The 16,347-nt window shown below is 37.1% G+C and overlaps 1 non-coding gene across 1 annotated transcript; it reads left to right on the top strand.

Annotated features, from left to right (window-relative positions):
• The first annotated feature begins 1,676 nt into the window (after positions 1–1,676).
• Positions 1,677–1,784, top strand: LOC112726003 (small nucleolar RNA R71). The gene has a single exon (XR_003165077.1). It is a non-coding gene; the product is annotated as a small nucleolar RNA R71 (small nucleolar RNA).
• Positions 1,785–16,347: the final 14,563 nt, after the last annotated feature.

Genomic DNA, 16,347 nt, shown 5'->3' with positions numbered 1-16,347 from the left:
TATTGTTGAGACTTCCCAACACCAAACTTAGAGTTCGGATATGGGAGTTCAACACCAAACTTAGAGTTTGGTTGTGGCCTCCCAACACCAAACTTAGAGTTTGACTGTGGGGGCTCTGGTTGACTCTGTTTTGAGAGAAGCTTTTTGTGCTTCCTCTCCATGTTTACAGAAGGGTAACCTTGAGTTGTAAACACAATGGAGTCCTCATTCAATTGAAGGACTAATTCACCTCTGTCAACATCAATTACAGCTCTTGCTGTGGCTAGGAAGGGTATTCCAAGGATGATGGATTCATCCTCATCCCTCTCAGTATCTAGGACTATGAAATCAGCAGGGATGTAAAGGCCTTCAACCTTTACTAACACATCCTCTACTTGTCCATAAGCCTGTTTTCTTGAACTGTCTGCCATCTCTAATGAGATTTTAGTAGCTTGCACCCCAAAGATTCCCAGTTTCTCTATTACAGAGAGGGGCATGAGGTTTATCCCTGAACCAAGGTCACACAGAGCCTTATCAAAGATCATGTTGCCTATGGTACAAGGTATTATGAACTTTCCAGGATCCTGTTTCTTCTGAGGCAATGTCAGTTGATCCAGATTACTTAGTTCATTTGTGAACAAGGGAGGTTTATCTTCCCAAGTCTCAATACCAAATAATTTGGCATTCAGCTTCATGATTGCACCAAGGCACTTGGTAACTTGCTCTTCAGTAACATCCTCATTCTCTTTAGAAGAGGAATACTCATCTGCGCTTATGAATGGCATAAGGAGGTTTAATGGAATCTCTATGGTCTCTAGTTGAGCCTCAGATTCCTTTGGTTCCTCAGAGGGAAGCTCCTTATTGATCACTGGACGTCCCAGGAGGTCTTCCTCCTTGGGATTCACGTCCTCTCCCTACCTTACAGGTTCGGCCATGGTGATTAATTCAATGGCCTTGCACTCTCCTTTTGGGTTTTCTTCTGTATTGCTTGGGAGAGTACTAGGAGGGATTTCAGTGATCCTTTTACTCAGCTGGCCCACTTGTGCCTCCAAATTTCTAATGAAGGACCTTGTTTCATTCATGAAACTTACAGTGGCCTTAGATAGATCAGAGACTAAATTTGCTAAATTAGAGGTATTTTGTTCAGAGTTCTCTGTCTGTTGCTGAGTAGATGATGGAAAAGGCTTGCTATTGCTAAACCTGTATCTTCCACCATTATTAAAGCCTTGTTGAGGCTTTTGTTGATCCTTCCATGAGAGATTTGGATGATTTCTCCATGATGGATTATAGGTATTTCCATATGGTTCACCCATGTAATTCACCTCTGCTATTGCAGGGTTTTCAGGATCATAAGCTTCTTCTTCAGAAGATGCCTCTTGAGTACTGTTAGATGCAGCTTGTATTCCATTCAGACTCTGAGAAATCACATTGACTTGCTGAGTCAATATTTTATTCTAAGCTAGTATAGCATTCAGAGTATCAATCTCAAGAACTCCCTTCTTCATAGGCGTCCCATTATTCACAGGATTCCTCTCAGAAGTGTACATGAACTGGTTATTAGCAACCATGTCAATGAGTTCTTGAGCTTCTGCAGGCATTTTCTTTAGGTGAATGGATCCACCTGCAGAAGTATCCAATGACATCTTAGCTAATTCAGACAGACCATCATAGAATATATCTAGGATGGTCCATTCTGAAAGCATGTCAGAAGGACACTTTTTGATCAGTCCTTTGTATCTCTCCCAAGCTTCATAGAGGGATTCACCTTCTTTCTGTCTGAAGGTCTGAACATCCACTCTAAGCTTACTCAGCTTTTGAGGAGGAAAGAACTTGGCTAAGAAAGCCTTGATCAGCTTATCCCAAGAGTTCAGGCTATCCTTAGGTTGAGAGTCCAACCATACTCTAGCTCTGTCTCTTACAGCAAAAGGGAAAAGCATGAGCCTGTAGACTTCAGGATCTACTCCATTAGTCTTAACAGTATCACATATCTGCAAGAATTCAGTTAAGAACTGAAAAGGATCTTCAGATGGAAGTCCATGAAACTTGCAGTTCTGCTGCATCAGATAAACTAATTGAGGTTTCAGCTCAAAATTATTTGCTCCAATGGCAGGAATGGAGATGCTTCTTCCATGTAAATTGGAATTAGGTGCAGTAAAGTCACCAAGCATCCTCCTTGCATTATTATTATTTTCGGCTGCCATCTCCTCTTCCTGTTCGAAAATTTCTGAAAGGTGCTTGCTGGATTGTTGTAATTTAGCTTCTCTTAGTTTCCTCTTCAGAGTCCTTTCAGGTTCTGGATCTGCTTCAACAAGAATATTCTTGTCCTTGCTCCTGTTCATGAAAAAGAGGGCACAGAAAAATAATAATAATAGGGATCCTTTTTACCACAGTATAGAGGTCCTTGTATGAGTAGAAGAAAAGAAGAAGAAAAAATTCGAACACAGATGGAAGAGGGGGTTCAAATTTGGGTGAGATGAAGTGTTAGTAGATGAATAAATAAATAGAAGGAGATGAGAGAGAGAGAGGATTTTCGAAAATAATTTTTGAAAAAAGTTAGTGATTTTCGAAAATAGTTTTTGAAACAGGTTAGTAATTTTTCGAAAATTAAAATCAAAAATAAAAATAATTAGTTAATTAAAAAGAAATTTTGAAAAAGAGAGAAGATATTTTCGAAAATTAGAGAGAGAGAGAGTTAGTTAGGTAGTTTTGAAAAAGATAAGAAACAAACAAAAAGTTGGTTAGTTAGTTGAAACAAATTTGAAAATTAATTTTGAAAAGATAAGATAAGAAGTTAGAAAGGATATTTTAAAATCAAATTTTTGAAAAAGATAAGATAAAGAGATATTTTTGAAAAGATATGATTGAAATTAGTTTTGAAAAAGATTTGATTTTTAAAATCACAATTAATGACTTGATTCACAAGAAATCACAAGATATGATTCTAGAACTTAAAGTTTGAATCTTTCTTAACAAGCAAGTAACAAACTTGAAATTTTTGAATCAAAACATTAATTGATGATGTTATTTTCGAAAATTATGTGATAAAGATAAGAAAAAGATTTTTGAAAAATATTTTCAAAATTTTCGAAAATAACTAAGAAAAATGAAAAAGATTTGATTTTTGAAAAAGATTTTGAAAAAGATAAGATTTTTAAATTTAAAATTTGATTTGACTCATAAAAACAACTAGATTTTAAAAATTTTTGAAAAAGTCAAATCTAATTTTCGAAATTTATGAGAAAAATAAGGAAAGATATTTTTTTTTTGAATTTTTAAGAGAGAAAAACACTAAAAATGCTCAATGCATGGAAATTTTAGATCAAAACAATGAATACATTCAAGAATGCTATGAATGTCAAGATGAATACCAAGAACACTTTGAAGATCATGATGAACATCAAGAACTTATTTTTTGAAAAATTTTTTATGCAAAGAAAACATGCAAGACACCAAACTTAGAAATCTTTCATGTTTAGACTCTATGAATGCAAAAATGCACATGAAAAACAAGAAAAGACACAAAACAAGAAAACATCAAGATCAAACAAGAAGACTTACCAAGAACAACTTGAAGATCATGAAGAACACTATGAATGCATGAATTTTTCGAAAAATGCAAGATGAATATGCAATTGACACCAAACTTTCAACTTGACTCAAGACTCAAACAAGAAACATGAAATATTTTTTATTTTTATGATTTTATGATTTTTTTGTATTTTCTTTTAATTTTTTCGAAAATCATTTTGAAAAAGAAAAATAAGGATTCCAAAATTTTTAATATGAATTCCAGGAATCTTATGCTCTTTAGTCTAAAGCTCCAATCAAAGGGTCAGGCATGGCTTAATAGCTAGCCAAGCTTTAGTATGTAACTCAGACATGACACGCCTGACATACCCTATCCGAAAGAATTGGACATGGCTTTACAGCTAGCCAGGCTTCAACATGCTTCATGAAACACTAGAATTCATTCTTAAAAATTCTGAAGAAAATTATATTTTTGAAAATATTTTTATTTTAAAATTTTTTTCGAAAACAAAGGAGAAATTTTTGAAAGATTTTTGAAATTTTTTTTTTTTGAAAATAAAACAAAAATAAAATTACCTAATCTGAGCAACAAGATGAGCCGTCAGTTGTCCAAACTCGAACAATCCCCGGCAACGGTGCCAAAAACTTGGTGCACAAAATTGTGATCTCAGGCAACGGCATCAAAAACTCTGTATGCACGTCTTAATAAATTGTTTTACATTCACAACTTCGATACAACTAACCAGCAAGTGCACTGGGTTGTCCAAGTAATAAACCTTACGTGAGTAAGGGTCGATCCGACGGAGATTGTTGGTATGAAGCAAGCTATGGTCACCTTGTAAATCTCAGTCAGGCGGATATAAAATAGTTATAGAGTTTTCGAAAATAAATAATAAAATAAGGATAGAAATACTTATGTAAATCATTGGTGAGAATTTCAGATAAGTGCATAGAGATGCTTTCGTTCCTCTGAACTTCTGCTTTCCTGCTGTCTTCATCCAATCAATCTTACTCCTTTCCATGGCTGGCTTTATGTAAGGACATCACCGTTGTCAATGGCTACTTTGTATCCTCTCTGGAAAATGGTCCAAATGCTCTGTCACAGCACGGCTAATCATCTGAGCTTCTCGATCATACTGGAATAGGATTTACCCTCCTTTTGCGTCTGTCACTACGCCCAGCACTCGCGAGTTTGAAGTTCGTCACAGTCATTCAATCCCAGAGTCCTACTTGGAATACCACAGACAAGGTTTAGACTTTCATGACTCTCATGAATGCCGCCATCAATCTAACTTATACCACGAAGATTCTGATTAAGAGATCCAAGAGATACTCACTCAATCTAAGGTAGAACGGAAGTGGTTGTCAGGCACGCGTTCATAGGGAATGATGATGATTGTCACGTTCATCACATTCAGGTTGAAGTGTGAATGAATATCTTAGAAGCGGAATAAGTTGAATTGAATAGGAAAACAGTAGTACTTTGCATTAATTCATGAGGAACAGCAGAGCTCCACACCTTAATCTATGGAGTGTAGAAACTCTACCGTTAAAAATACATAAGTGAAAGGTCCAGGCATGGCCGAATGGCCAGCCCCCAAAACGAGATCACAGGATCAAAAATACAATCTAGGATCTTCAAAAAGATGTCTAATACAATAGTAAAAAGTTCTATTTATAATAAACTAGTTACTAGGGTTTACAGAAGTAAGTAATTGATGCATAAATCCACTTCCGGGGCCCACTTGGTGTGTGCTTGGGCTGAGCTTGAATGTTACACGTGCAGAGGCTCTTTCTGGAGTTGAACGCCAGGTTGTAACGTATTTCTGGCGTTCAACTCTTGTTTGTGACGTGTTTCTGGCGTTTAACTCCAGACAGCAGCGTAGAACTGGCGTTCAATGCCCTTTTATGTCATCTAAACTCGGTCAAAGTTTGGACTATTATACATTGCTGGAAAGCCCTGGATGTCTAATTTCCAACGCAATTGAAAGCGCGCCATGTTGAGTTCTGTAGCTCTAGAAAATCCACTTTGAGTGCAGAGAGGTCAGAATCCAACAGCATCAGCAGTCCTTCTTCTACCTCTGAATCTGATTTTTGCTCAAGTCCCTCAATTTCAGCCAGAAAATACCTGAAATCACAGAAAAATTACACAAACTCATAGTAAAGTCCAGAAATGTGAATTTAATATAAAAAATAATGAAAACATCCCTAAAAGTAACAAGATTCTACTAAAAACACACTAAAAACAATGCCAAAAAGCGTATAAATTATCCGCTCATCAATTACCACCGGATACATAAATGCCACAGACACATAACTGGGTGAACCTTTTCAGATTGTGACTCAGCTTTGCTAAAGTCCCCAATTAGAGGTGTCTAGGGTTCTTAAGCACACTCTTTTTTTGCTTTGGACCTTGACTTTAACCGCTCAGTCTCAAGTTTTCACTTGACACCTTCACGCCACAAGCACATGGTTAGGGACAGCTTAGTTTAGCCGCTTAGGCCATGATTTTATTCCTTTAGGCCCTCCTATCCACTGATGCTCAAAGCCTTGGAATCCTTTTTATTTACCCTTGCCTTTTGGTTTTAAGGGTTATTGGCTTTTTGCTCTTGCCTTTTGGTTTTAAGAGCTTTTGGCTTTTTCTGCTTGCTTTTTCTCTTTTTTTTTTCTATTTTTTTTCACCATTTTTTTCTGCAAGCCTTGTTTTTTTTTTTTTTGCTGCTTTTTCTTACTTCAAGAATCATTTTTATGATTTTTCAGATTATCAAATAACATGTCTCCTTGTCATCATTCTTTCAAGAGCCAACATATTTAACATTCTTAAACAACAACTTCAAAAGACATATGCACTGTTCAAGCATTCATTCAGAAAACAAAAAGTATTCTCACCACATTAATATAATTAAACTAAGTTCAAGGATAAATTCGAAACTCATGTACTTCTTGTTCTTTTGAATTAAAACATTTTTCATTTAAGAGAGGTGATGGATTCATAGGACATTCATAACTTTAAGACATAGTTACTAACTACTAATGATCATGTAATAAGACACAAACATGGATAAGCACTTAACATAGAAAAACGAAAAACAGAGAATGTAAGAACAAGGAATGAGTCCACCTTAGTGATGGTGGCGTTTCCTTCTTGAGGAGCCAATGATGTCCTTGAGCTCTTCTATGTCTCTTCCTTGTCTTTGTTGCTCCTCCCTCATTGCTTTTTGATCTTCTCTTATTTCATGAAGGATGATGGAGTGCTCTTGATGTTCCACCCTTAATTGTCCCATGTTGGAACTTAATTCTCCTAGGGAGGTATTGACTTGCTCCCAATAGTTTTGTGGAGGAAAATGCATTTGAGGCATCTCCGGGATCTCATGGTGATGAGCTTCATACGTCTCTTGAGATCCATGAATGGGCTCTCTTGCTTGCTCCATCCTTTTCTTAGTGATGGGCTTCTCTTCCTCAATAGGAATGTCTCCTTCTATGAAAGCTCCAACTGAGTAACATAGATGGCAAATAAGATGAGGAAAAGCTAGCCTTGCCCAAGTAGAGGGCTTTTCGGCTATTTTGTAGAGTTCAAGGGAGATGACTTCATGAACTTCTACTTCCTCTCCAATCATGATGCTATGAATCATGATGGCCCGATCCACAGTAACTTCAGATCGGTTGCTAGTGGGGATGATGGAGCGTTGGATAAACTCTAACCATCCTCTAGCTACAGGCTTGAGGTCCAGTCTTCTTAGTTGAACCGGCTTGCCTTTGGAGTCAATCTTCCATTGAGATCCTTCCACACATATGTCCATGAGGACTTGGTCCAACCTTTGATTAAAGTTGACCCTTCTAGTGTAGGAGCGTGCATCTCTTTGCATTATAGGCAAGTTGAACGCCAACCTCACATTTTCTGGACTAAAATCTAAGTATTTCCCCCGAACCATGGTGAGATAATTCTTTGGGTTCGGGTTCTTACTTTGATCATGGTTCCTAGTGATCCATGCATTGGCATAGAACTCTTGAACCATTAGAATGCCGACTTGTTGGATGGGGTTTGTTAGAACTTCCCAACCTCTTCTTTGGATTTCATGTCGGATCTCCGAATACTCATTTCTCTTGAGCTTGAAAGGGACCTCGGGGATCACCTTCTTCTTGGCCACAATATCATAGAAGTGGTCTTGATGAGCTTTGGAGATGAATCTTTCCATCTCCCATGACTCGGAGGTGGAAGCTTTTGTCGTCCCTTTTCCTTTTCTAGAGGATTCTCCGGTCTTAGGTGCCATCAATGGTAATGGAAAAACAAAAAGCTTATGCTTTTACCACACCAAACTTAGAATTTTGCTCGCCCTCGAGCAAGAGAAGAAAGAATAGATGAAGAAGAAGAAGAAAATATGGAGGAGAGGAGGGATGTGTTTCGGCCAAGAAGGGGAAGAGAGGGTTGTGTTGTGTGAAAATGAGGAAGAATGGAGGGTTATATATAGGGAAGGGAGGGGGGGTAAGGTTCGGCCATAAGGGTGGGTTTTGGGTGGGAAATTGATTTTGAATTTTGAAGGTAGGTGGGGTTTATGAGGTAGGTTTATGGGGAAGAGTGGATGGATGTGAGTGGTGAAGTGGTGATAGGGAAGAGAGATTGAGGTGATTGGTGAAGAGTTTTGGGAAAGAGTGTTTATGGGATTATGTGAAAGAAGAGTGAGAAGAAGTGAGTGGAGGTAGGTGGGGATCCTGTGGGGTCCACAGATCCTGAGGTGATCCTGTGGGGTCCACAGATCCTGAGGTGTTCAAGGATTTATAACCTTACACCAAATTAGGCATGCAAAATGCCCTTGCACACAACTCTGGGCGTTCAGCGCCAGATTGGTGCTTGTTCTGGGCGTTGAACGCCCATTTGTTGCTCATTTTTGGCGTTGAACGCCAGAACCATGCTTGTTCTGGGCGTTCAGCGCCAACTCTTCTCCAGGGTGCAATTCTGGCATTCAAACGCCCAGATGCTGCCCATTTTGGGCGTTCAGCGCTAGAACCATGCTCTGTTCCGGCGTTGAACGCCAGCCAGATGCTTCTTACTGGCGTTTAAACGCCAGTGAGATCCTCCTCCAGGGTGTGATTTTTCTTCTACTGTTTTTGATTCTGTTTTCAATTTTTATATTTATTTTGTGACTCCACATGATCATGAACCTAATAAAACATGAAAGAACAAGAAAAATAAAATTAGATAAATAAAAATTGGGTTGCTTCCCAACAAGCGCTTCTTTAATGTCAATAGCTTGACAGTGGGCTCTCATGGAGCCTCACAGATGTTCAGAGCATTGTTGAGACTTCCCAACACCAAACTTAGAGTTTGGATATGGGAGTTCAACACCAAACTTAGAGTTTGGTTGTGGCCTCCCAACACCAAACTTAGAGTTTGACTGTGGGGGCTCTGGTTGACTCTGTTTTGAGAGAAGCTTACTGTGCCTCTTTTCCATGTTTATAGAAGGATAACCTTGAGTTGTAAACACAAGGGAGTCCTCATTCAATTAAAGGACTAGTTCACCTCTGTCAACATCAATCACAGCTCTTGCTGTGGCTAGGAAGGGTCTTCCAAGGATGATGGATTCATCCTCATCCTTCCCAGTATCTAGGACTCTGAAATCAGTAGGGATGTAAAGGCCTTCAACCTTTACTAACACGTCCTCTACTTGTCCATAAGCCTGTTTTCTTGAATTGTCTGCCATCTCTATTGAGATTTTAGTAGCTTGCACCCCAAAGATTCCCAGTTTTTCTATTACAGAGAGGGACATGAGGTTTATCCCTGAACCAAGGTCACACAGAGCCTTTTCAAAGATCATGTTGCCTATGGTACAAGGTATTACGAACTTTCCAGGATCCTGTTTCTTCTGAGGTAATGTCAGTTGATCCAGATCACTTAGTTCATTGGTGAACAAGGGAGGTTCATCTTCCCAAGTCTCAATACCAAATAATTTGGCTTTCAGCTTCATGATTGCACCAAGGTACTTGGTAACTTGCTCTTCAGTAACATCCTCATTCTTTTCAGAAGAGGAATACTCATCAGAGCTCATGAATGGCATAAGGAGGTTTAATAGAATCTCTATGGTCTCTAGTTGAGTCTCAGATTCCTTTGGTTCCTCAGAGGGAAGCTCCTTATTGATCATTGGACGTCCCAGGAGGTCTTCCTCCTTGGGATTCACGTCCTTCCCTTCCTCTCTAGGTTCGGCCGTGTTGACTATGTCAATGGCCTTGCACTCTCCTTTTAGATTTTCTTCTGTATTGCTTGGGAGAGTACTATGAGGGATTTCAGTGATCCTTTTACTCAGCTGGCCCACTTGTGCCTCCAAATTTCTAATGGAGGACCTTGTTTCATTCATGAAACTCACAGTGGCCTTAGATAGATCAGAGACTAAGTTTGCTAAATTAGAAGTATTTTGTACAGAGTTCTGTGTCTGTTGCTGAGTGGATGATGGAAAAAGTTCGCTATTGCTAAACCTGTTTCTTCCACCATTATTAAAGCCCTGTTGAGGCTTTTGTTGATCCTTCCATGAGAGATTTGGGTGATTTCTCCATGAGGGATTATAGGTGTTTCCATATGGTTCACCCATGTAATTCACCTCTGCTATTGCAGTGTTCTCAGGATCATAAGCTTCTTCTTCAGAAGATGCCTCTTGAGTACTGTTGGATGCAGCTTGCATTCCATTCAAACTCTGAGAAATCATATTGACTTGCTGAGTCAATAGTTTATTCTGAGCCAATATGGCATTCAGAGTATCAATTTCAAGAACTCCTTTCTTCTTAGGCATCCTATTACTCACAGGATTCCTCTCAGAAGTGTACATGAACTAGTTATTAGCAACCATGTCAATGAGTTCTTGAGCTTTTACAGGCATTTTCTTTAGGTGAATGGATCCACCTGCAGAAGTATCCAATGACATTTTAGCTAATTCAGACAGACCATCATAGAATATATCTAGGATGGTCTATTCTGAAAGCATGTCAGAAGGACACTTTTTGGTCAGTTCCTTGTATGTCAAATACAATAGTAAAAAGTCCTATTTATACTAAATTAGTTACTAGGATTTACAGAAGTAAGTAATTGATGCATAAATCCACTTCCGGGGCCTACTTGGTGTGTGCTTGGGCTGAGCTTGAATGCTACACGTGCAGAGGCTCTTTCTGGAGTTGAACGCCAGGTTGTAACGTATTTCTGGCATTCAACTCTAGTTTGTGACGTGTTTCTGGCGTTTAACTCCAGACAGCAGCGTAGAACTGGCGTTCAACGCCCTTTTACGTCATCTAAACTTGGCCAAAGTATGGATCATTATATATTGCTGGAAAGCCCTAGATGTCTACTTTCCATCGCAATTGAAAGCGCGCCATTTTGAGTTCTGTAGCTTCAGAAAATCTACTTTGAGTGCAGGGAGGTCAGAATCCAACAACATCAGCAGTCCTTCTTCAACCTCTGAATATGATTTTTGCTCAAGTCCCTCAATTTCAGCCAGAAAATACCTGAAATCATAGAAAAATACACAAACTTATAGTAAAGTCCAGAAATGTGAATTTAACATAAAAACTAATAAAAATATCCCTAAAAGTAACTAGATCCTACTAAAAATATACTAAAAACAATGTCAAAAAGCGTATAAATTATCCGCTCATCAGTCATCCAAGAAATACCTCAGGTGAGTGAGGGTCGATCCCACGAGGATTGTTGGATTGAGCAAGCAATAGTTATCTTACTGGACTTAGTCAGGCGAAATAAAAAAAGATTGGTTGTTGTTGTAGGCGCATAAAACAAATTAATAAAGAAAGCAGTAAAGAATTGGTGTAGAAACAATAATGAGAAACCAGTTAAGGCTTTGGAGATGCTTATCCTTCTGGATTAATATTTCTTGCTGACTATTGTCACAACGAACGATTCATTATATAGCAAAGCTGTAAGTGATTAAACCCTAATTCCTTGGACCCTTTTAATCTCCTATAATTCTCATCAAAAGCCAGGGTCAATGGTCATTCAAATCGAACAAGGGTGAAGCTCAACACAATTCAATCTCTCTTGATCCTATTTAAAATGCTACAGACAAGGTTAGATATTTCAGATCAAAGAATGAAGCTCAGTATTCTAGCCTTAGCGCCACAGAAACCTCAATCACCCAAAGCTAACCGGATTTTATGTCACTTATCTAATTAGCCCAGGCAATTTACAGTTTAGGAGATGTATTCTCAAGTTGTAGTTCAATACTATCCGGTCAAGGACTCGCAAGAACTCATGTAGAAAAAGGGGTCATACTTCCGTTCCACCCCATATTCATTTAGATGAAGGACGATAATACATCATAGAATGGAATCAAACATATATTAAAATAGAAAAGTAATAGTATTAATTCATGGGAATAAGCAGAGCTCCTAACCTTAACCAGGAGGTTTAGTTTTTCATACATTACAGAGAAAACAAAGAAGATCTGAAAATAATATTTTGTGTCTCTAAGCCTTAGTGATCTCCTCTTTAAATAGGAGATGCTAACCCTAAAAGATGTTAATTTAAATTAAAAAAGTACAAAGATAGGACTAGAGAAGCTAAAGGGTGCTAAAATCCACTTTGGGCCCACTTTGATCATGTGCTTCGTATGCCTAGCGTTCAACTTAGGCTTCTGGGCATTGAACGCCCATGAGGGAGGTGAGTGTGCTGCTTCCTTGCTCCCTGGGTGGCGTTGAACGCCAGCTTTGGGCATTCAATGCTGGGCTTGCTCCTCTTTGGGCGTTGAATTCCAAATGTGGACGTTCAATGCCAGTTTTGGGTAGTTTTTCTAGAAGAGAAGTATAGACAATTATATATTACTGGAAAGCTCTGAAAGTTAGCTTTCCAATGCTGTTGAGACCGCGTCAATTAGACCTATATAGCTCAGGATATGCTCTTTGGAATGCACGGAGGTCTGGATTGATAGCATCTGCTATCCTTTCTTCGTCGCTGAACAAGACTTTGCCAAATTCGTCCGAAATTCACCTAAAATCATAGAAAAAACACAAAAACTCAAAGTAGCATCCAAAAGATGAATTTTGCACTAAAACATACTAAAACGTAATAAAATATAACTAAAAACACTATGAAAATGCTATGAAAAAGGGTATAAGATATTCACTCATCAGCTTCTGCTCTCCTGTGGCAGAGATCTGCTCTTGTGTGGCATACATCCCTTTAGTTAATATATTCTATTCTTTTCTATTCTTTGATCTCCTATGATAGAAGTTCTTTAGATTCTTTTAGTCTTTACTCTCTACTCTACTGTGGCAGAGATCTCTTGAATCTTTTTTTTTCTTTTCTTTTCTTTCTTTTTTTTATCTTATCATTCTCTTTTACTTTTTTACATTTCAACAATATAAATTATCTTCGCACTCTTCCCTAAATGTGTTATGATGAGAGAATCACAAGATTCTTAGCTTAGATTTAATTTCCTAAAGCTTTTAGGAAATATTACTGTTTCACTTTTTCATGAACAAATATTCAAATTAAATAATATCTTTTAATTAGAATACTAACATGTCATATTAATATAAGAAAACTAATATTAATAACAAAAGAATAATATCGTTATTATTTTGATAAAAAAATCTGTTTATTAAAAGTCTTATTATTAAACTCTTAGGAATTATATTTTAATTTCGAACTTTTAGAAAGATTTATATCTTGAACCAACCTACTTTACGAACTTACTAAAATAATTTACATATGTTATAATTATAAAAAATATCCTTATACTTTTATAAAATAACCGTTTTACCCATGAACTTTTACTTATTATCCAAAATATGCATAAACTTATAAAATTACTATTTTTAACTATGATCTTTTATCAAAATACAGTCTTGTCAAAAATAAATTTTGTGTTGGTGATAACACCTCCACCATAAAAACTATAAACCTTCTTTTAATTTTTCTTCAAATTTCTGGTTTGATTTTAAATCAGTTTTCGAGCTTTTCGGTTACCTATTTATCTCAACTTTCACTTTAACTTCCCAACCATAAATTCTCATCAATTTTTTATCAAGATCATACTTAATACCAGCCCCAAATTTATCAACAACAATTGTTCAAGGGATGTTCTTGGTAACGGAACATCAAGTTCATAAATTATCTAAATTTCAACGAGAATCAACTATAAACTCATTCAATTTCAAGCAATAACCATCAAACCAACAATCACATATCAAGAACACATTTAATTATTACAAAATTACCCACCCTACCTTCATACGACAGCCACCAAACCAAAACACCATAAAAGCTTTTTGAACGGAAAATCGAAGAAGAAATCGTCAAAGATTGGCTATTCCACCTTGCTCCCACTTGGCCGAGCCATGCATGGAAGATCAGGGCCATCACCATTGATTTTCCTCCGTGGAAAGTGGTACTATTTTGAGGAGGAAGAAGATATGAATACTTTAATCAGTTTAGATTTTTCATGGAAGTTATGGAACTTAAGAAATCACACTCGGGAGATCAAGTTTCCATGGAGTCTCTCTTTCCCTCATGGCTTTGGTTTCTTAATAGCAAATCAAATATCATGTTCACCTTCCCGTTTATGAAACCTATCATAACTCTTAATCAAAATCATGACTTAAAATCTTCAAAACTCTTCAAACTCTTACCAAAGTCAATGGAATCTTCTTAAGTCAAAATTTAACTCTCTTTTGGCTATCCCTTCAATCTAATAGCAATACGAACTCAACATTTCAATTCGACATCTCGGATTCGTCACACAAAACCAAGTATTCCCAATATTTACCCTAAAACCAAAATCAACATGATCTAATATCATAATAATTGCCCTTCAAACATAACATCTTGCACTCAGTTATTACCAAAATCTAATTACACACATACACTCATTTCCGTAACTATTCTAAATCAATCTAATCTTACAGCCATAATCAAACTTAATTTCTTGGAAATCAACCCACTAAACTCTTTCAATACTTAAACCTAAGATATTTTTAGTTAATTTCTACAGTTCCTATTCACAACTATCCTGTGTTAATACTCCCGCAAACTTTCGCTGCGTCACTCTGATTTTCATCTAGTAAGAATCAAATCACTCATTCCTTAAGTACTAAACCATAACTTAACATAATAGATAATCACTAAATTCCATTTATGACAACTAAAATCAAATACCAATCATGCATTCACATAATATCCCCTTATCGGATCACAAAACCTAGGCTCACTTCTAAGCTTTCTCAATTTAACCTAAATAACGCTTACGCTCATACCAAGACTCAATCACAATCTCATTAAAATCTTCGATCTCAATACTCACATTACCTAGTCATTCAAAACCTATAACATCAACTTCCTAGCAATTAGTCATTTTTCCATTTTCTACACAATTGTACAAACTCACAAACTTCCATTCCAAATTCAAATCCATGATATGCCAATGCCATCTACAAGCCTCCTCTCTTCTCAATCATCACTATCCAATCAATTCAAGTCTAATTAAACTAATCATCTAATCAACCATTTATTTTTAACTAATTTACTCAACAATCCAAAACTAACACATATATCTCACATATACCGCTGCCAAGATTCCCATCTCGGCGTCCTCGCACCGGTTCATTCTTGGGAATTCCTCCCCGAGTACCTCGCTCGTGTCCATGAGATGCTATTCGAATTCTGCCCACACTAAAAAGGCGATATCAAGGTGATCAGTCTCAATATCTCAAGTTAAATGCTTCAATTTTCCAAAATTATGCTCATGAAATTCATGCTAAACTTATCAATTAGATACCCTAAATAGCAAAGGCACAGACTCAGAGTATGCATTGAAGTATAAGTAGTCCATCCCTCAGGCTCACGAGGATGAACTGCTTGATACCATAATGTAATACCCTAATATTCAAATCCTTATGCTCGAGTCATAAGTCAATAATAATAAGGTGGTACGACTCTTAGAAGGATTATATATATCATTGAAAGGAAATATTAAACGAAAAGCCTGAAAAAGGAGTAAAATAAAATTGCGAAGTCGTAACACTCACGTGTCGATAAATAGAAGATAAAGCATGAATGGAAAGCAATATAAGGGTAAAGCTATAAAGAAGAATAAGATAAAGACAAAATATAGATATATAACATAAGTAAATAGCCTCTAGTAGCGACCTGCGAAGTTTAGGTCGGCTATGGTACAGAATAAAAGCAGTTTGACAACAATATCTCCTATCTCTCCCAATAGAATACATAAAGGCCTCTATAGGCAAGTTTCCAAAAGGATCAAATATATAACATAAGTTTTTCAAAACAAAAGTGGAGAGAATCTAAACAAAATAAAGCTGAAGTCTAATGATCTTCGCCATCTCCTAGTTGAAGCACAACTCACTGCTGAGTACCCAGACTTGCATCTGAAAAATAAGAGACATATACGGAATGAGAATCCCTGACCCATGAGTTCTCAGTACGGTAAAAGTGTCAAAAAAATACAATACACTATAATAAGAACTCACTAAGCATCTTAATCTTCCTTTCATCACTTATTCACCCTAGATTCTCGCTAATCCATAAATTAGGCAACTGTCTTAGGGGGTACTAAGTCTAATTCAATTTTTCATCTTCCTTAACTTTTCAAACTCTCTAACTCCCAATTTAGAACAGAACCAGTACTAACTAACTCGACTCAGTGATTCTATATAAATCATCTCATATCTCCACCTAGAGCAAGTAAAATCACTCCACTGTGTCAACCCAAGGAGCTCAAATAATCTCATTCACTATTTATCATTGTAAATTAATCATATCATCATTTCATTTCATCAAGGACAGCCCTCAGCGTCAACCAACACCAGCATGAGGGACCTCTCAGTTGT

This window comes from Arachis hypogaea, chromosome 11 (genome assembly GCF_003086295.3).
Source record: "Arachis hypogaea cultivar Tifrunner chromosome 11, arahy.Tifrunner.gnm2.J5K5, whole genome shotgun sequence".
NCBI classification, from domain to species: Eukaryota; Viridiplantae; Streptophyta; class Magnoliopsida; order Fabales; family Fabaceae; genus Arachis; species Arachis hypogaea.
The sequence above is the reverse complement of the archived record's forward strand: the minus strand, read 5'-3'. Positions and strand labels throughout refer to the sequence as shown.